Genomic DNA, 22,453 nt, shown 5'->3' with positions numbered 1-22,453 from the left:
ACTTATTTCTGCTTATTGTATTTTCCAGCAACCTATACACTTAATAACTAGTACTTCAATCTTTATTTAAATTGAAACACATCCTTTGTTTCAAAGTTCTTCAATGACCTTTCTCTAACATCCTTAAAAGGTCAAATCAAATCAATTACTCAGAACTGGAATGAAGAGCTGGTTGCACACAATCCACTTTTATCATGGAACAAAAAGCTAGTTTCTCCAAACACATCTTTATTCCAGAGGCTCAGTGGAATCCTTTCAGATTGTATATCCAGCAGGATTCCTTATCATCTGCTAAACCACAAACAAGAATCAATTCAAATTATGTCTGAGCCTAGTTAGATCTGAGCCTCTCCATTTTAGGTGCTGCACAAAAATACCAGGAAAGGCAGGCAGCATTGCTCTCATCTTCATGACAACTTTTAATAGATTGATTTGTCCTTGCACTTCAAAATCTGCTCTTCAAAATTCTTTCTACTGTAGAGCAATTCCATAGAACATCTAAAAGTTAAAAGACTACAATTACAGAATGCCTGAAAAATGAGCCTTCCTTAGGAGTTTTCTTTCAGGTTCATGAATAGCTGTGGTGGTTGAGAAGGAAAACCACCAGGTCATGCTGGCAATATCTCAGTCTCTGTTAACCCAGCACAGGTAACCTCAAGTTCATCCACACAGCACTTTTTTGTTCTGGCTGTATGGGATTTGGCATGTGAAAAGGCAAGGGCTTTTCAGGGAGTTGACCAATTGCAGCTCAGTGTGGTATTCCTTGTTTTCTTCCATTTTTAATATAACATGCTTTATATTTTAAAATTTAGTAGATTGCTTCAGGGAACAAACTGTTTCCTGAGCACTGGAACTAATGAAACCCCATTTCCAATAGATTCGAGTCTCTTGATTGATTACCTTTTTAAACTGAATTATACCAATTTTTTTCTGACACTTTCATAAATCTATAGTATTTTCAGGGAAATATATGAGCTGCCAACCTCAGCTATAGAAATAAGGTGACAGCATCAAAAATTATTAGGGGGAACACTTGAAAACATTCATACCGTACCTCTCTGTCAAGTATGTTTGAAATAGATCACGGTGTCAAGCAGTCCAGATATCTGCTTCGATTTGTGCCACGCTCCTGAATTTTTAAAACATTCTTTCATGACAGCAGTATAAGGAACACCACACTTTTTTGCCAAGATGCAATACTCGGCTCCATAGCCAATCACCTCAGAATAGCTTCAAGTCCTTGGAGAGTCTAAGAAAAATAACACATACCCTCAGGGGACTCTCACCTTTTTTCACTTCGGCAGGCTCTTCCCTCCAGGCCTGAGGCCCTGGGGACATTACCCGGCAGCCTGCAATCCCAGAGGGACTCTTGAAAGTTTTGCAGACTTTTCTAAGCTTCACTGGCTGCTGTAATGATCTCTCAGTTAAGTTCCATTGTATGCCTTGCTCAGCCACTTCATGCTGCCTTGGACTTCCCTTCAAGTTTTCTGACTTGTGCAGGTTTTACAAGCTCTTCTGCTACTCAGTGCTCCATCCACAGACTCAGCAGTACACAGGTGGTTTTTGAGATTAGGTGTCCCTGAGATGTCAGAAACCACCCTCCTCAAGAACTATACCACTCTTGACTGTTTGTGCATTTTATATCTCTCTGTGTACTCATCTCCTCTCTCATCCCTTCTATGCAACTCTATTTTTATTGTCCTTCCTCAGATTCAGTTAGACAAATTACACTGTCTTAGCATACACCTAAATCAAGTCACAGAACTAAAGCCTTTTCTTCTATCGTGCTTCACCGGGAATATTGTACTCCATATTATCAGCTTTCCCCAGTGCCATGTCTTCTCCCAGTGTTGACCTCCAATCCTTTTTTCCTGTTTCTCCTATCAGTCATCTGTCAAATTTACCATATGTTCTTAATTCCTTTAAATTGCCTTCCATTTATCTAGTCTGTTTTCCAATTTCAGTTCATCCATCCTCTCACTGCTGCTTGTATTTTCCATCAATAGTCCTTTACTACTATATTTCTCTCTGCTTCAGAGTACTTACTACAAGGAATTTATCAAAATCAAATAATAGGTGTCATCTGAAAACATCTCATATTGCTGTTTGCCAACATCTAGGGACAGAAGTACTAAAATCTTGGGGAACAGTTTCATTTTCATAAAGGTTCAGTGCAAAGCCTCTTGACCTCATCTCATCTACATTCAACAAATTCCTCAATCCTGTAATGATTTTAAAATACTCAGAATTGCCACAGGTAATTCAGAACGTGATTCCGGTGCCTCCTGATGGGCATGGGAAATGTGTGACCTTTTTTAGGCACAGATTCTTTTGTCTCATCTCAACTGCCTAGTGACCAGTAGCATCCAGCCCTATAGAAAACAACTCTGACAACACCCATATGGGTATTATTCTGGCTTCTATTATATGGGTTCTGTCTCAGCCTGTCCATGGTCAGTTGTTACTGTGAGGTGAACAGGTAGGTACAGATTGAGAATGTAATGTATTGCTTCATTTTGACATGAACACATTATTCTGGACTTACCCTTCTACCTGGACATTCCCAAGCTATCTTCCAGTTGGTGCAGAAGGAGCTAGAAGCATTTTTAAGTATTCTTAAAATTCTTTAGGAAAATTCCTTTTCTGGCTCACAATGTTTTTTCAGGGATTTTAAGTGAAAAGGGATATGAAATTTTATTTTCTCAGATTCTGCACTGAGAGGAATTTATGTCAACAGAGATTCATTTCAAGGCTGATACATGAGCGAAGGGCTGACTTGGTCTCCCACATAAGCTTACAGACAAAAAGGGGTTTTGTCATCTTTCCCTTCTCTTACACCCAGCAACTGCATAATAACCTGCCCAGTATCTTGTATCTTCAAGACACTTAGTCTCCCCAAACCCCAATATACCTGGTTTGAAATACTGTTTGGCAGTCTGGTTACTCTAGTGAATTGTCAATTCCTCTATCTCTCTAAACCTATTTTAGCAATGTTTTGATAAACTTTTATTTCTTCCATATTGCTTCAAGCTACTCAGCTGCTTGAATCAACCCAGTAACAGACAGATGTGCCAATTCCGTCATCCGCCCCCCCCCCCCCCCCCCCCCCCCAAGACTTCTATTTTCTGGTACATAATACTCTGTCACTTCTCTTTCTGTGCTTTCTGAAGACTGTGGTTTCTCTAACACATTTTTTGAGGCCAAATGTAGCATCTGACATATGCTCATAACCCTCACTCATTTATAACAGGAGAGCACTGAGCAACCTACGTGACCTTTTTGTATTACATTTGTATCTGATGAATAAGATCTGCCACAGAGATTGTTTGCTTCCTATTTGCTGTGCAGTAAATTAGTACTTTTCCTATAAAATATATTAACTAATTACTGATGTCAACTGTACTTAGGTTCAAATTCTTAGCAATAAATTCATCTCAACTACATATTCCCCTTAAGAAAGGGAGTCATCTTTAAATCAAACAACAAAAATTAAAGACAAGAACAATGGTTCCAAGAAAAAAAAATTTGGAGTCAAGCATGTTTTATTTTGTAAGCCAAAATTGATCATGCTTCTTCAAGGAGGAAATGTGAAAGATTAGGACCAGTTTTGCAGTACTATAAGCAAATAAACCACTGAAAGAAACTCAATACATTTAATACTAATTGTTCGTGGAGCAGATTAAATTGGGCTATACAGTAGCAGGAATTGGTGTGGGAGGAAGCAGAAGAGCTCTTTTGCAGATATTCTGACAAGAAACTGATTACAAAAAATAAAAATTCTGAAGTAGATAAGATAAATGTTATTTTGGAAATCATTATAAGTGTTTAGGGGAGAACAACTTCAGAACACAATGAATAACCACCTGCCGGGAGGTTAGGTCCTAAGGCTAACAGAGTAAATAGAAAGGCTGCATTAGAGATAAAATTTAAGTTTGCTTTAATGTTAACTTTTAATTAATCAACTTTGCTGCACACTTTGACAGAACAATAACATAACCATAACCACATATTTGATAGGCATTGCAAAGAGGCAAAGCATACACGTTATTTTGCTGAATGCGTGACCCATTATCTATAGGAGGCAGATCAAGGACAAGAAGAATTCTCTTCCTTGGTTTGAGCGGGAAAGACCTCACTAAAAAAGCATGATGATTTACCTTGTTTCAACTGTTCTCACTAAAGCATTGTAGAAAATAAAGAATATAAAAGATGCTCTACTGCTTTGACAGACTCTGCTGATGATCAGCAGAATCAGGAGGGTAGAACCCTTTGAGCTAGTGCTCTGAACAAAACAGAAAAAACCTGTGATCCACATTCAGAAAAGAGGAATAAATTGTTAATCTTGTGCCCCAATCCCTACACTAAGGCAGAGCCATGCCTCAACCATATGCAGAAAAAATGTAAAAAGATGTTGGATAATATATAGCCCTGATTCCATAATTTATGATATGATAAAGGGATTGAAAAAGATTTGGCTTGCAGAACAAATGTAATTATAGTTGCTTAGTTTTTCACTTCACTTATCTGATATGAAATTCTGGGAGAAGAATAAAAAGAGTAAGATCGCTCTAGATCTTTTGTATTACTTGACAAATTTTAGACCCCTGCATTTTCAGGGACTCAAGAAGTCATGTATCCATAAGGAGAAGAAAAATGAGGAAAAAAAAATCCCTGTTTCTGTAGTTAACTCTAGCTGTGAGATGTTGGTTTGAAAATATATAGGGCAGATAGAGGCATGGATTTTAATCTTATCTCCAACTCTGTAGTCAGGAAAAATGACATACCAGAGATCTGGGCTTTACTTTTTTTCCCTCTATTTACCAGTAGGTGCTTCATCAAATGCTTCCAGAAACTGAAATAAATACATCAGCAGTTTTCCAATAGGTGTGCTTTAGTTCCCCGAGAAGACTACCACTTCACAACCCATGACTGTAAGACATTCAGGTTTGAAGAGTACTGTTTTACTCAGCGTCTTAGAACAATTTCTTCCCAAACTTCACAACACCTTGCAAGTAATTAAGCTTCAGATTGTCTTTATAAGAAAGTGCTGTTTTCCTACTTTATGGACAGGCAACGTAAATTCCCAAGTTTAAGTTCTTATTTCCAAAAGCCTAGCATTGAAAAACTAAGGTATTCTTATTTTCAGTTATACTTCTCACCTACCGGAAACACTGCTGCTCCATTTTGGGCTGCACACTTTGTTTGGTACTGAAGAAGCATTCAAAAAAAAACCACAACAGTCCAAAAACTACTTCTCATTTCACATACCACACTTTAACATAAATCAGTCAAGACACTGCCCTCCCTCCTCTGAGTCGGTCTGGGGCAGTGTCCCAACACAGTGCAAGAGACCAGCGCTCTAACTGACCTGCCACCGTTCAGGTGTGACATCTGCCAGCATCCTGACTACTTCTGGTCATTCAAGATGCCGTAATATTTTTTTAATTAACTCCGATGTCCTAGCCAAATCCCATTTTAGCTAATTATATTCAGTCTGCCTAACATACATCCTGTCATTTCAGTCTGAACAGGTTATTCTTCACCGTCTGCCCAAAGATTTACATAGCTGACTTCTGCAAAACAGTATTTAAGGTTTTTAAAAGTGGAAGTTGTTGCAGGTCAGACACAGTCTTACTGCATTAGTCTCTCCTCTCTGTAAATTTAGAAATGAAGACATTGGTGAAATCATTATATTTTCTGGTTTTGTCCAAAGCTTTTAACACTACTCATCTTTTAAAGAAGCCAACGTGGGCAGTGATGCAATTTCCTGATAAAGTAATAAAGATTAACTACCTATACAAGACCTGAAAGGGACAGAATTTTCTGCAGGGGTCTTCAGCTGCAACACCTCAGCAAAACCTCTAATCAGGAACAGCAGCAGAGAAAGTTTAACTGAATTTTGTCCATACACTGTTAACAGATTAGTATTGACCAGGATGTGTTCCTCCACTTAAAGTGATGAACTGTGAGATGTTTTGCTAGAGCAGGCCCAAGCCAGGGTTATTCCTAACTGAAACCTGAAAACAGGTTCTGAGCCCACTAGTCACTTGTGAAATGGCCCCATGCCCTGCCATCACACAGGCATAATAGCTAAGGTACAACATACTTTGCGACCAGTTTCCTATGTACTACTCGGTCAGTGATGATCTTAGAACAAAATTGTTCAGTCACCACCACAGACTCCAAAATTTCAGGAAGCTGCATACCTGGCTTTGCTCTCCCACAGCCTCAATCTCTCTGTTTCTACCAGTATCAGGCAAAAAAAAGGTAATGAACATCTTTCAGATTTCAGCTCTGCATTGAAGGGGTTTTGCTGCTACATGCTTCTCCCACCTCCTATGAGTGGCTTTCCACACACTCCCTAAGGCTTGACCAGCTTATTCTAGCACTGCTCTCTTCTTCTGGTCTCTGCATCATCTCCACCAATTTTGCCTGCACTGCAGGCATAACCACAGCCTTCTTTGGATTAGCAGCTTGATTACAGATGAGGGAGATGACCAGGTCTTTCACTAAGGTCATACTTGCTTAGTACAGCATGTGCACTTAACTTCAAGCCACATCAAATTTCCATTAAAATCAGAGTTAAACACATACAAAAGTGCTTGAGGTAATACCAGAAAAGAAAGGTTATAAAAGAAAAAGATCACATGATATTTGCAACTCCTTTTGAACCGAAGGAAGCTACATGGAGAAAAGGGGCAAGTATCTAACTGTCCACCAGGAATTCTTTACACCTTTGGGACACTTCCATGTCTGCAATCATACCATATTTAGATCATTTATTTCCTTCCTGGTAGCACTGTTTAACACAGCAGTTTGCCTCTCTTGATTACCAAAAGAGCTGTCTCTCCTACTAAAAGTACTGTGCCTTTGTAGTGTAAATGTGCACTGTGTGATTTACTCCTACATTCTGTTTCAGAAGAATCCAGGAATTTGTGAACTGTTATGCTGACAGTGGGAAACTGTTGTATCCTACCAGGATCAATAGGTTTCACTGCTGCAAAGGTACGGCACCTCAGCCATCTCCAAGGATTCGTCTGTTATTTTTCAGCCTAACATCCTCAGGGTTAACACACATTTTCCTCAACCCCTGGTACAAAGTAAGGCATAGCAAAGTACAGAGTGTCCCTAAGTAAGTTTATTATTTAGTGGTAGCCGAAGATTTATACAATTAAATAAATTTATCTTCTGGTGGTCCTGTAATCTATTTCTGAATGACATTGACATATGTGCTCTGAGCCTGACCAAAATTTATCTATCTCCATGTACTTCTGTTCAACATCCTCAGCACCACGTTGCTTGCAGTTTCTGCAGCTTTATTCCTCTTCAGGTGAAACACAGTTAAACAAAAGAAACTCCTAGCAAAGTTCAATGCTAAGCCTACAAGACTCTGTAGCTCAGCACCACAAAACCAATTAGTCACAAGGCCTACGCTGACCAATGCAGAAAACAAGCAAAGAGCATCAAGGTCATATTTTGTAACACCAAGGAAGAATTTTTAAGTCCATGGTAGTTTGACAGTCTGGCTAACGATGAATTAAGTTATATTCTAAGCAGTGGTGAGAATGCAGACTCCCACACCAACACAGGCTGTTATGTGGAACTGCATTCACATCTTGGATTTCCAGGGCAATAATGTTTCCTGCCATTATCCCCACATAGGGCAGACAGGTTCTTCTGCAGATTACCTGAAAGAAAACTGCAGGATGAAACACAGAACTATGAATCATAAGGATATGCTTCCAATGAGCTGTTCAGTTTCTCACAGAGACAATGCTGGCTAGCACAGAAATAAGGCGTGACAGTAGCATATTCTTAAAAATAGTGTGGATGCATTTTTTTATCCATTAGGCTTAACCAACCCATGACTATTTAACATGTGTCTTAGCTGCACTGAAGCCATAGCTCTGTCATATTAAGTATGGTCTCATTTAGGAGCCAACCACTTGGTTTCTGGAATAAACACAAGTCATGAGGTCAATATCCCAATACATTGCTAAAAACACAGTTTGCTTCATTTTGTTTGACTTTCTTTAAACTATACTGCTGACTAGTCAACAAAAGCATCATTTGTTCCTTGACAAATTATGAGGTACTTTCAAAGCTACATTTCATAAAAATCATTCCCAGCAAAAATTGCTCTCAAGTCAATTACTCAACATTTATTGCTCTTCATGAGTATCCAAAGAAATGGATTGGTTTTGGACAAAAGATGCTGCATGTCAAGATCAATTTGCCTTCTACAGCACTTTCACATCTATACTCCTGTTAATTACTTTTAGTTCAGGCACTGAATTTCTCTTGACTGCCTTAACCAATCCCCTAGGATGCTCATTTGCACAGGGGACTGCAAAGTTTCCAGTCTTTTCTTTTAAAATCTTTAAACTGCTATAGAAGGCAGATGCAGCCCACTTCAGTCATAAGACATCAAAAATATTCATCTCTGCATAACATATCTTTTTATTTCCTCCACCAAAACATACAGTAAGTAGCTCTGCAGATGCCCTGTAGTCTGTGTAGTACCTTCACAAGCACATTTTTCAGTTTGGCTTATTTTCAGTGAACTGATGCTTTCAGTAACAAAGGGTCATACAGCGATATCAAGCAATACACAAGAACCCGGCTGCTCTAATCACTCTTATCCTAATCTACTATAACTTTTTGTAATAAACTCATAGAATTTAGTTCTACCCATGTCAGCAAGCCTCTCAAATCTTGTTACACGCTCCTTTCCACAATCACAGGGCTTATTTCTTTGGTGCTATTCAGAGCATTTGTGCAAAAAAGTATTTGTCTACATTCTTCACCCCACCAGACAAGTGGTCTACAAACCAGGTTTGCAATCTAAGCACTTGAAGAGGCAAATGGAGAATGTTTCCCCTCCTTTAAGGGATTGCCATGGAACTCCAACTAACAGCTATCTCCTTCCTCCCCAAAGACAGTTCTATCTAGCAACTATCCTTACAGACTGCTTTATGCTAGTCGTTAATAGGTAACCTGCTGGTATATTTTACTCAGGGATATGTATCCCAGTCCTGTTAGTCTATCTGCAAATGTGTATAAACAGCTGGACACATGAACATAATTCTCCTGGACTTACATACATCCATTACTGGAGTACCCAACTGCCTTTGAACTCTACATTCAGCATCATGGTTTGTCCTCCTTGAACATGTTCTCCTCCCATCTGTTCCTCAAAAAAACGGGAGCAAAGCAGTTGGTGTGTCACCCTAAGGGGATTTGTTTTCAAAGTTTAGAAAACTTGAGATGGCAAAGTGCGTTCACTGAGATTTATGAAATTAGGATTGAATTATTGCGTGAAATTTGTTTTTCCTCAATAAATCCGTGACCTGAGCAGAGGAAAACACCCCAGTAAGAAACAGGGCAGTATAAACCTCCTAACTACCTCAAACAAGGTATTTCCAGGAAGCAGTGATTGTGAAAAAGGGCATATCGCAAGGCATCCTAGGGAGTGGAAAAGGGCACATTCTTAAAGCAAATTCTTCCTATCAATTGGGACACAATTTGAGAGAGAGAGCACATGCACTAGTACCTGCAATTTCTATCTGAACTGTATAACATGAGAACTTTCCTAGAGAGCAGAACAGAGACAGAAATGTACCTTTCCTCTTGGTTTACACTTAATTCAATTTTAAAGAAGAAACATATTTTCATGACAAAGGGAAGAAGAAAAAATGTGATTTGGGAATGTTTCAAGACTTCTTTTTTGTGCATATAATATTTTGAAACAATAAAAAGGTTATAGACAGCAAGTAGTTATTAATTCTATATGCAATTACCCATTGCCATAAATAGTTATAGCTCTCTGAAAGTTGCAAATTCCAACTGATCACACATTCGCAAGTTTTCCTAAAATAACATATAGCAATTTTTCAGAGACCCCTTTTTCCCCACTGTGTGAACTGATATCCTTTGACATTAATTCAAACCTCAAAATATGTGAAACTATAGTGCTTACCTATGAATATTGGCAAAGTAGTAGCTACATATTTTTTCTAGCTTAAAGAAAAAAAAAAAAGACTACTGCTATCCTGAATGCTACGCAAAATTTTGTCTGGAATCATACGCAGCCTTGTGACCAAATGTAAACTTGAGTGACATTCTGTAGGACTCTGCCTTGAGGATTTTTGAGTATGGGATTCTTTTAACCACACAGCTCTAAGCAAGAAAAAAAAATACCAGCACTGTTGATTCAATGATGCTTTTGCAACACTATCAACATTTAACACCTCCTAGAGCAGGTCATCTATAATGAATATTAAATTTTTAGAAAAATAAGATTCCAGAAGCAGGAAAACATTGCTTTGAACAAGTACCCAAAAGACAAAAATCATCTCACATCTCAGTTTTTCCCAAAGTAATCAGCATTGTTCAATAATGAGAGAAAACAATACCTCTTGATTTTTTTCCATTCCCAGAAGCAGATAATAATGTTTTCAGGGCAGTCTTCAAATCTGCAGCTTTATATAACAATACTAGCCTAAAGAATTTCCCCCCCCTCTATGGAAGTACTAGCAACATGCTATATTCAGGAGCGACCCCAAGGGAGGCAAACGGAAGCATTGTTAGGATGTAAACCTGTTATTAGTCATTGGGAATCCCCGATGACTGTGGTTTTGTCTTCATCCACAGTAGAAAAATATGACATATAACTGAAAATTATAATACTCCACCTTCAGGTGCCTAGGGAATTTAATATACCTACAAGACAGAAAAACTAGAACAGAAGACAAGTATAGGGTGAAGGGGCAGCTTCTTGTGTCTATCCTACAAAATACAGTAGTGAGAATATGACCATATCTGGAATAAGAAATAAATTGTTTTAGGACAACTTTTCTTTCGAGATATTTCCACAAGAAACTGTCAGAGAGCAGCAAGGCCCAGTTGTTCCCTAAGGGATTGGGAGCCAGGGGATAATCCAGCTAGCAGAGCAGGGCCTCACCAGACAGGGTCCATCCCACAGTGTCCAACCGAGGCAAGCCAGAGGTGGCAGCCAGGTTCAACCACAAGTCCAGATTATCAGGTATCTTCACAGTCATGAGGCAGGCGTGAGTTCAAGCCATAAAGTCAATCCACAGGTTAGGATCATACATAGGCTCGCTAACACCAAGCAGCTCCAGAGAGATGCGACAGGTCTGAGATCAAGCTGGGAAGTCAGCGCACGGCCAGGCAGGGGCTTGGTGGTGGCTGAGCTGGAAATCAGCAGTTGCATAGCACTGCTCAGGCAGGGAGCAAAGCCTCTAGACTGAGCTTAAATAAGGATCCTGGGCCCGTAAGTGAGGGTAGAGTGAGGAGGGTTGGAGGCCCATCAGGCCCCAGGTGTGGCTCATCAGAGACACAACAGCATATTTAGTACCATCAGGGCTCTGAAAACTGCATAAAACATCTGCGAAATAGTAAGGTTAGTTCATTAATGAAAGTATAAGCGCATGGGAAATCAGCTTTGCTGTTGCGCGAGAGAAAAATCAGCCAATTTTAAAGAGATTATACATAAGGCAATAACTTCATTTTGTGCTAACTCTAGCTATTCATATTTTGCTGGTATATATAAAAAGAATTGTATTCAGAGAAAACGGCACTGGTCAGTGTTTCAGTTTACTGATACAGCATTTCAATGGCACTTCAAAGCATTTACAGAACTCAAGCACAGTTGCTCCAGATCACCTGAGGGAATTTTCAATACTGCCCTTGATTGACAGGCATCATGGTACAAACTCTTGGTTTTATGAAGTTTTGGTAACCTCCAAGGAAGCCTGGGCTCATTACTGATATGTAATACTCATACACACTGCTCGTAAAGTAGTCTAATGAAAACAATAGCTACAGCACATACAATAGTCACCACTGAATACGTTTGCCAGAAATTGCTATTCCATCAGCCAGACTATCCCCTTCTCTGGAAAAATCCTTGGTAACCTTTATTGAGTTTTCAAGTGCTATTTGGACAACTTCGCTTTCTCAGCACTGAATATTCCCAGATTAGTTTAATTTTAAGGTACTGGAAGAAAGTGAATTTTCATCTGTTCAAAAGCTTCACACTTGCACTGTTCCTCAAGAAATAAAAGGCATATGTGTAAGTCCTTTAATGTGATTACTGCTTAGAAGGTTTCCTTTATTTTCAAGTGTTGACATGGTTCCCAAATAGTGCTAGGGAAAGTTTTAAAGAAAAATTTCATTGTGTTTTATTTAAAATTTTTACCAAATTATATAAAAATTTCTAATTTCAGCTTTTCCTTATATTGCAGTAGCTCATCGAGAAGCAAAATAAAATGTATTACAGAAAACTGAACTGTATTTTCATGTTTTGAAATAATTGTGGGTATTTTTCAGCTAAGTCTAGAGCTGACAACGCCTCACATTTGTCTGTTCTCACTGTCTGTCTCAGAGCTGTCTGTTCTGGTTGAGCAACAAGGCAGTCAAACTGGCTAAGTAAAACTGGAATCTTCAGTACAGCCCGAGAAGGCTTTGCAAAATGTAATAGGCTGCTAAAGGACAGTTACCTGATATGTTTCATACTGGAGAAAATCTGATACTATCTATCCCAGTACATGAAAACAGGTGTGCACATTACCTCTCTGAGCAGAGCATCTGAATTTTTATAATTGACATTTTCCTGCTACCAATGGAGTAGGTTGCAGAGTTATCTGAGGCAGTCCCTATACATACAGGTTTTGTTAAAGACCTCTGCATTACAGAATTTAGACTTTTTTCATGGCCTTTTACTCGTCATAGTTAATAACATTTTAGACAACTTCAGTATGAAATTTAATCATGTATCTACCTACCTTTGGTTTAACACATTGAGTACTTAATAAGCTTATTTCCATCCAGCTCTTATCACTCATGACATATTCCAGATGTCTGAACATATAAATTTTATATACAATTACTAGATAAAATTCAGGCCTTGATAAAATTATATTCTTTGCAGTTATAATAACTTTAATAGCTAAAGACAACTGGTGACACAGCTGAATGCATCATAAACCAAATAACGCCCTTTTATAGTTAACCAAACAGCATCTTCCTCCCCCTCCAGTAACTGAAGAACAAATTATCAATAATAGGCAGATGGCCATTAGCATAATCCATAAAGTCAGAAGACATTACAGTACTTTGTATCTATCAACACTGATTAGCAGCATAACGTTTAATTAGCCTCTCTGAAGAGAACAGTGAGTAACAGGGTAGGGATATGACAAAGGAAATGGTTTTAAAAATACATTGGATATTTTTCAAAGTGAAATGATTTCCAGCTTACATGCTCTTCAGCAAAGGGCGCTTTAGCAAGGATTGGTTCAAAATGCACACATTGATCAAAACAAGGAAAATTACAAGTTTTCATAGGCATAAATTTAGCTAAAGTATTAGAATCTGAGCAGAAATAATCTTGTATGAGCTGAATCAATTCTAGCTTGCTAATAAAAAAGCAAATGGATTAAGGGATAGAGGCGTTTTGTGGCTGCAGGAAGAAAAGGTTGCATATTAAAGCCTGGTTAGCATTGAAAACCTTTCCATGGATTACGTCCAACAGGCCTTTGATATATCTTCTTTTGCTGGCCTTCATTAAACCCAATGTATACCTACACCTAACTATATCAAAAGATAAACTCAAAGTCTGAAGACAACAAAACATAACAGCATAAGTCTCAAAAATTTATTAAGTAGTATAGAAAAAACTGTGATTTAACCTTAGCAATTTCACAGTAACTTGCTTTTCAGGTGAAAAACCTGAATTTAATGATTATGTAAACACTGAAGGATGCATGTTAGACTGGACAATATTTACAAAATACCTTGTATGTTTCATGGAGATAGCTGAGACCTTCACCACAAACCTTAATATAGCTCCACGTAAACAAAATGCATAACGCACACAGAGGAGGCAATGACTGTTGTTAATATGTATTGGAATACACACAGTCTGAGGTAGAACTTACATCTCAAATTCAGCAGAGAGAGGCTCTGAATCAGAGAAGACAGAAGACTATAATTTTCTTCTGTAATTGGTATTGGATATTTTAGTGCCACCATTATCTCCATTATGATCTTCCACTCTCAGGTTATCTGAATGAGAAAACATGCAACAGCATGGCTGCTGATGGCAGAGGAGAAATTTTAAGACAGATACTGAGACAGTTTGGACATGTGTGGTGGGATCACAGGTGTCGCATCAAAGTAAAAAATTCAAGCTCTTGCAATACGACACGGTTATATTTGTCTGTTGCTATCAGCTCTACTGAAGACATGGCTGCAGAAAAACATGCAGTAATACCAATGGCTGTGGATCTAAGGTATTTTCTTTCCTTCTCTGTCTGAACAAGATGGTTATTAGCTCACTAGAGACCAGGAACAGCTGGGAGAGCTGGGACAGAACTATCACTCAGAAATGTGGACAGAATTAGAGACAGAACATTGACAAGTGCCTGAAAAAGAAAGAGTGGTATATTTCACTCTTTTGATTCAAAATACAGACAGCTCCTGGTGTAGAGAGTATATCGTGGGAGAACAAGAAAGTTTCATGTGGTAACATCCACTTCAAGGATCCATTTTTTCATTAAGAGTGCAATTGAATGAGATAAGCATCTGTGCCGAAAAGCAAAGATGCAGTCACAAGCCACAAGCATGGCAAGGGACTAGCCTAAGACAGATGCAAAGCAGAAGTGAGATACATGGTTTGTCAGGGGCAGGCTCTGTATCTGCAGATGCCTCACTGAACGGCATAAACTTTATCTGCTAAAACATACCACCACCTGTTACTGGAGAAAACAGCACATAGGCACAAGGTGCGTCAGACGGTACAGCCTACTCCAACAAAAACATTTGGAAGGGAAATGCTGCTGAATTAGTTTGAAGATTAAACAAGAATTCATACCCCCATCCCTTCTTTGCAACAAGGACAGTCTTTGAACAGCGAAGTAATTCCAGTGTTCCAGGTGGGAAGTGCAGGAGAACTTCCTTTTCTCCCTACTTAAAAAGATCTTAAGAAAACTGCCAGTCACAGTTCTGTTCAGCTTCACAAAGCTGTTTCATTAACTGTGCCTATCTCAACTGATGCTCAGCTAAGCCTAAATTAGCAGCTTCACGAGATTACAAAATGTGCTTCTCAAATCCTTTTTTTTTACCTCTACAGGCCTCATGATGCAAAAGGGAAGGAAACATTGCCCAGACACTGAGGGAAGGTCTCTTCTGACTCTCAGGTTGTTTCTGTTAAGATGTCCTGGTTGCAGAGTCTCCCATTGCCTATGTATGCTGTACAGAGTATGTCTGAATAGACACAATACAAATTCACCTTTTGGTGCAAAGATAATGGCCCTGACTAGGCTATGTGGGTAGATACGAGTACTTCTTTCTAATTCATTTCTTTTAGTACTGGATTGCTTGAATATATAATTAGACAAGTTTTATGGACTTATCTGTGTTTGGCCATCTCTTTCCCTTTCTCAGTTCATCTTTTCACTTTGTATCCTGATAACTCTGGGCATCTCTCATCCCCAATTCAACAGCTTCCCTCTTTTTGATAGAACAAAGTATAAAAAGTATTATAGAGGTAGAGCATGCTATCTTAAACATCAGCCTTTTACATGGTGCCATTGCTCTACCTCTACATAACCACAGCTTGCACTTTCATTTTGCATATTAATTTAATTTTGATGGATTTTTTGCTGTTGCTGCACACTAAGGATTGATCTCACAGAGTCAGTCATGACTCCAAGATCAATATACCGCACGATTCCAGCCCATTCCAAGCTTGGCACTGTGTAGGCAAGGTTTAAGTTCTCTTTCCCTAGATGCATCACCTTACTTTTGTCCACAGTGAATTTGACAGATCTCTTTTCTTGCCCGCTAAGTTATGTAAGTTCCTTCCAGAATTCAATATCATTAGGACAGTATCATCAAAAGGGCTTAATGTCATCTTCAGACCTCACAATTTATTGTCTTCTCCAGTTCATCAGTGAAGATCAATTGTTACTGCTTCCAAACTGGTCCTGCACTGATCCCTGGTCAATGCTTTTCCATAATGAAAAGTGAACTGTTGTTTCCTTTCCTTATTGATCTTTCAGTGTACCAAAGAACTCTTCCACCAGTCCTGAGGCAGGTTACTTTATTTAATAACTTTCAAAGTGGAACCATGTCAAACAACTATAATAATTCCACTATATCCTCTTTACCCTTTTTTTTAACTGATTTCTCACAGAAGCCCAGTAAGTTGGTGAGGCATGATTTTCCTTGACAGAAGGAATGGTAACTCTTTCCCACTTGACCACCTTTATCCATGCACTCAGGGACCTTGGGTTTTTTTGTAGGTTCTACCATACATCTGGGATGGATCTCAGACTCATCAGTCTATAGTTCCCAGGATTCCCTCTCATGTCCTTTTTGCAGATGGCAATTACTTTGGCTCCCCAACTGTCCTCTGGTTCAATGACAGTTCGCCATGGTAGGTTACACACCTTGGCCATCAGTTGTACAATTTCATACTTGTATTCCTTTAGGTGTCTCAGGTGAATGCTATTCAATTCTGGTAACACCTTAGCATTACACTTACTTATTTGATCTAAATTTTCCTTTGATTCAACCTACTTTCACTAGTTTATAGGTTGCAAAGACTGTAGTGCTGTGATGAATATAGAAACATCACCAAAATCTTTAGAAGTAAAAACTAATGTGCAGAATTTATTTAGATTCCCTCCTACAGCTTTATCACTGTATGTGTTTCCCCAGTGTTGGTACTGGCTTCTGGCTTTTGCTGTAGTTAGGAAGTATTTCTCTATGAGCTTGCAAACCCTCTGAAAGGTGCTCTTCAAATTCTTTTATTGGTCGGTCTTCTTGCTGTTCAGATCCCATTTGACCTGACACATTTCATGATTTTCCAGCTCTCCTCTTTCGGGGAAGTTTTTCATTGTTGAATACTGACTTTTCCACTAGGAGAACCTCTTTAATTTTTCCACTGAAGTGCAGAGAGGAGTTTGACCTCCATTTTGTTTTTTGTTGCATTGTTGTACATAGTTTACCTAGGCTTCTAATATTTTAAACAGCCTGTAGGCTGCTGGCAGGTCCTATTACAAGGCCACTCTCCCACCGGTAATTCTTCAAATTAGCCTCTATCCACTACTTAAGAGCAAAGTCAGAATAGGTTTTTTTCTAGTTGCTCTAGGGATTAGCCATTTATTGCATCCAAAAATTGCATCTCTATGCCTTGAGCCACTGATTCAGCCTACACATTCAGTCTACAGATGAAATATTCCATTAGCACACCTTACCCTATGTTTGCAGCCTCCCTAGTTCACTTAACATTTCTGCATTGCTACGGTTCTCCTACCTGAGAAGATCTGTAGTGCAATCCTTGTGATTCCTTTATTTTGCAAGAGTAAGAGAATTCTTCCACAAGGACTCTATAGGAATTCTCTTTCTCAGTAATGTTTTTATCCTGTTACTCCTTCCCATATCACACACAGCACCACTGCCCCACCAGTACATCCTACTATACCATTCCCGTATAATGGTAAGCTGCCCATTGATAATCCCACTTCTAACAGGCCTTTGAGATGCTAATGTTATCAGGTTTGTCATCTGAAATCATGCTTTCTAATCCCCCCATTTTAATATTTCCATTGTTAGCACTGGCGCAGAAGCACCTGCCCTGACTTTGCTGCACGTGCCAGTCAGTGGGCATTCCAACCAGTCTGCCTTTCCTGTTCGTTGTGATTCTGCTATTAATTTCCCTCTTTGCTCTTTCAAAAGTGCAGGGAGCACAAGCCGTGTTCCCCTCATTGGTTCTGTTGGTCTAAACCAGAGATGCTCTTCCACAACGGTTAGCTTTCTCCCTGCTTTTAATTAAATACTTCTGAAGTTTTAATTTGCAGTTCCAGCAGCACAGTTCCGCTTTGATTAAGGTACTACTGAAATTTCTAAAACATGTAAGTAAAGCCGCACTGGCTCGTAGCTTTCTTATGCAATCAGCATCCATACTCCTGAAAAACATGTATTTATTACCTTCCTATAAAAATTGGAAGAAAAGTCTTTAAGCATGGTATGAAGCTGCTCTTTTATAATGGACATGCTTTATCCTTTGATATTTGAAATTTGCATGTAAAGAAAAAGGTTTAGAGAAAAGAAAAATCCCTTCAGGCAGTATCTCAATATGAACTGTTACGGCATATATGTTGAAACCTGCTGTCCTGTAATATAGAAAGGAACTCACATAAAAGTAATATCAAAAGAGGGGACAATTACATGGATAAAGGCAAATTCAGAGTGGCTTACACTTTGTTGCTTGCTAATTTTTGTAAAGTCATATTTTTATTTTTTTCCTTACTATCAGACTAGAAACATGTCTACCATGCTGGCAACAGGAAAAAAATTAACTTCCTTCAAACATTTATTAAAGGTATTTATGAAAATAGTGACCTGCTTTTCAAAGCACTAGGCAAATATCTTATTGCCTATTTAATCTACAGTTTATTGTGATCTGGATCCACAGAAACCTGGCTTCCTGACAACTTGCAGTTACAGGCCTTCTTGCATTACCTCAATTGGTAGAATTCCTCTCCAGAAACCATCTCTAGTTCCAGGTTCAAACCCCACTCAGATCTAATAATGCCCAGACATGCAACTGCAAAGATGAAACTGAAGCTTCCATTTCATCGTCAGTTCAGGACCTGATTCAAACCTACTCAAAAGTAACTGAAAGGCATTCCTTGACGGTAATGGTCTTTAAATCTGCCCTGGATTCTTGGATTATCTGAACTAGTCTATTGAGTAGAACAGTGGTGTAATTATAATGACCCCATGTTTTCACTTGGTGACGAAAATGCAAAATTTTACAATCAGCTCTAATCAGGAAGGCAACTCATTTGTCAACAAAAATCAGTGGACTTCTTGAAATGGATTCCAGTTGCAGCATTCAGGTCAGGCATAGTATTGTCAACCACTTTTAGTCACCAAAGAGCCAGGAATGGGAATGACTTTCAGCCTTTTATAAGGTCACCAGCACCTACAGATGATCAAGAAGTGACAGGAATTGTGCTGAACTACTTGTCCTCTTAATTACCTATTCTCTGGCCAGTGAATTTTTTGACTGCAGGTTTATTTCTTACTTAAATCAGGTATTAATACCTAACTCAATATGTTGTCACATGAATCAAATCACATTTTTTCCTTAAATCTGAGTGGAATTAATTCAAATATTTCTTTTGCTTTAAATGTGCAATTAGCAGAGGCATTTTTCAGTTGCTCAAGTGACAATTTCAATCTTCACACTTGACATAGAAGTTGACGTATTTTTAGACAATAGAATTGACTAGAACGTTTTAAGTATTTTAGACTGTGGTAATTGCAGATCTGCTGGCATTAAATCAAATACAGGAATGGCAAATGTTGTACCTAAATAATTAGAGGCAAACAATGTCTCATGTCTTTTGCCTGTGTCAGCTTCAAATTAGCACGTCAGTCAAACACCTGCTTGTTAAATCCTATGCTTGCTTACAGAGCTATGCTCAGCTTTTAAGTTTTCTGTAGAAATTATTTGTGCATGTGATAAGGAGAGTTTCAATGCCCTAGAATATCCTTGCTGTTGACATCTCAAGAAGTTGTTTTTCTCTAGTAGATTATTTTAGATTTGCCATAGCAGTGACAAAATATATAAAATAACCCTAAAGAGCTGAAGAGCAACCTTAGCATATTCGTATTCTCTCTGTCACACGGAGTCTATGTGGGTTGTTAAACAATGTGTAACTCACAGTAGATGAGTCAGCCTGAAGATGGCAAGACTTTGTCTGGAATCACAGCAAGAGCTACCTGACCTAGCTTCTTTACTTCACGACAATTATTTTTTGAAGTTGCAGTTGCACTTTCAGGGGAGAAGGAGAAATAAGTTGACAATGACCATACTACAAATGTCAAAATCCTTGTACCACACACTCAAAGTTATTATTGGACTGCAGAAGAGACAGGGAAAGAGGAAGATCATTTGCAAGAAGCAGTGCTTAGCAGCATTCTTATGAACTTAATAATGTGTTCTCAATGTACTGCTATTTGCTGTCTTTTAAACATCCCAAGAATCACAGTGCTGTGAGAGGTAAAATCTCATTTTGGAGGATGTGCTGATGTCTCTGCGTTAACAACATCTAAACCAAGATACATCTTTTATGTGAGGTATTTTTAACTAATAAGGCTGTCAATATTCTTGCACTGCAAGCGCTTAGGTTACAGTTGTAGTCAGTTCCAGGAACTGCTGAGACTTCTCAGCTTTGCTAAAATACATGAATAAATGCAATTCCACCTCTCTTAACCCAGCAGCACATTTCTTTTTTATGAGGTGAAAAAATGAAAGAAGGAAATGAAACCCTTTTCTTTGAATAAAGATAAAAGATTATATAGTTAACAAGAAGATGAATAAGAGCTGGTTTACCCTTGATCCAGAGATAACTCAGATACTGTAACAATTAACTGGGCAAAGGGTTCAATTAAGCTGAAAGGCCCCTCAGTGTGGCTTCACATACCTTACTTGCCAAGGAACAACTTTCTAGTACCCTTGTTCAATTTTTTTTAACAACATTGTTTCATTTTTCACGTTTGAATCTTGGATGGCCAACAAAAAAAAAACCCGCCATGGAATAGAAACCTTTGGAAGAAGTTATGAAGGTCTTTACTGAATAGTAATGCTGGACTGCATAGCCCGGTGAAGTCAATAAAGCCTAAGCTTGGTTCTAGGAATAACTATTTCCATCAGTATGAAAGAATTGAATTAACTGTTAACATATGAATCTTTGCTGATCTGCATTTATTTTGAGTAAAGACCCGTTTGCACACACAAATATAAGGAAGTGGCGCGCTGTTCAGTAATGTATCAGCTGGCTGTATCCAAACTTAGGATAGCAGAAATACATGCTTTTAAAATACATGACCTGTTTCTAAGTGTAATCTCCCCAACAAAACAGATGCTCTAAAAGAATATTGACTATTATATTAAGTGAATTTTTAAAAGCAATACATTTAGAAAAAGCATTAACATTGCAATGGAAGAGGATTTAGTACTGTGCACACCTCAGTTGTTGACTAAATACTTGTTTACTCGCTTACTGTTGCTAATAAGCCACGCAGTTTAATCAGGAGGCTATGCATCTTGGTCTGTAAAATATTAAACTGGATCAACCAGGTATATTTTTCATAAATAAGATACGCGGAGAATAGTAAAGTTTGTATCTGGAATATAAAACTAAAGACTCAATGAGCACAAAAGTGTGTCAATAGAAGTATGTAGCAAAATCAAGGGCACAGACAGCTTTATTGGCATATTATACTTCATGGTTGTACAACTAAGCAATTGTCACCAGCGCCTACCCTGGAGCACAGCAAAGATTTTGATCACAAGTATACAAGCAGTTCATATGTACACAGGCAAAAGGTTGGAATTCTCTTTCGCCTCTTCAATTTTCCACTAAGCCTTTGCATAATCTAAAATAATGATGACACTGAGAAACGGGCCAATGGACTATAATAAGTGATTAAAAACTGCGAACTATAATAAGAATACACATAGGCAAGTATAGGCTTGAGGGGAAACACTAATGTAAAATCCAGGTTTGATTTCTAAGTACCTAATTTCATGATCCCTCTGTAACCACTGATGTAAAGTGTCTTTGCTAGGGCTGGGCCATTGATTACTGAACTAGATCAGTGTTGATACCAGCACATTTAATATACGTTCCTGTAGTAGTACATGCTGCTGCCTACTGTTCTTGCAAAACATTAGGAATAAAAAGTACTTTGAGAAGGAAATGGGAACTTGCAACATTTACTAGATTCAGGTATAATAGAATGGAATTCAATGAACTGCCCTTTTCAGCTGGAGGTTGTCATTATGTTCTTCAGAACCTTGATTTGAAAAAGAAGAAGCAGTTTCCTGACCGTTATGGTTCTGGGCAGAAAAAATGGAATTCAGTACAATCTGCAGAAAACAAGGCCAACCTGATCCTAAGAACAACCTGAAACAATAACTCCAATACTTTGAGTGGCCCAGTTTATTTCCATGGACTCTCAACATGGCTGTCTTCCAATGTTCTTTCTCCGAATTACTGATGAGCTGAGAAAGAATGCGTTACTTTGTAACTTTAATTTCCTCACTAACCTTCAGATTAAGATCAGAGATGTCTTCAGGTGTCTTTAGGATATCTAAACTAGCTTCCTGTAAATTAAAAACCAAGTTTCAATCCAGATATAACAAAAAAACCCCAAAAATTATTTGTCCAAAAGGCCTCTTTCAGGAAGGCGTCCATTTGTTTTGGAGACACTGAAGAATGGAGAATTATTACTTTTTTTCATAATACTCTTTCTCTAAAGGAGCTGTTTGGCGTTTTTTTTTCACTCAACTAGGTAAAGGTCTTCTAAGTCTAACCATACAAATATGGTTATTTTTATATTAAAATAA

This window comes from Phalacrocorax carbo, chromosome 11 (assembly GCF_963921805.1).
Source record: "Phalacrocorax carbo chromosome 11, bPhaCar2.1, whole genome shotgun sequence".
NCBI classification, from domain to species: Eukaryota; Metazoa; Chordata; class Aves; order Suliformes; family Phalacrocoracidae; genus Phalacrocorax; species Phalacrocorax carbo.
This window is presented reverse-complemented; position numbering follows the sequence as displayed.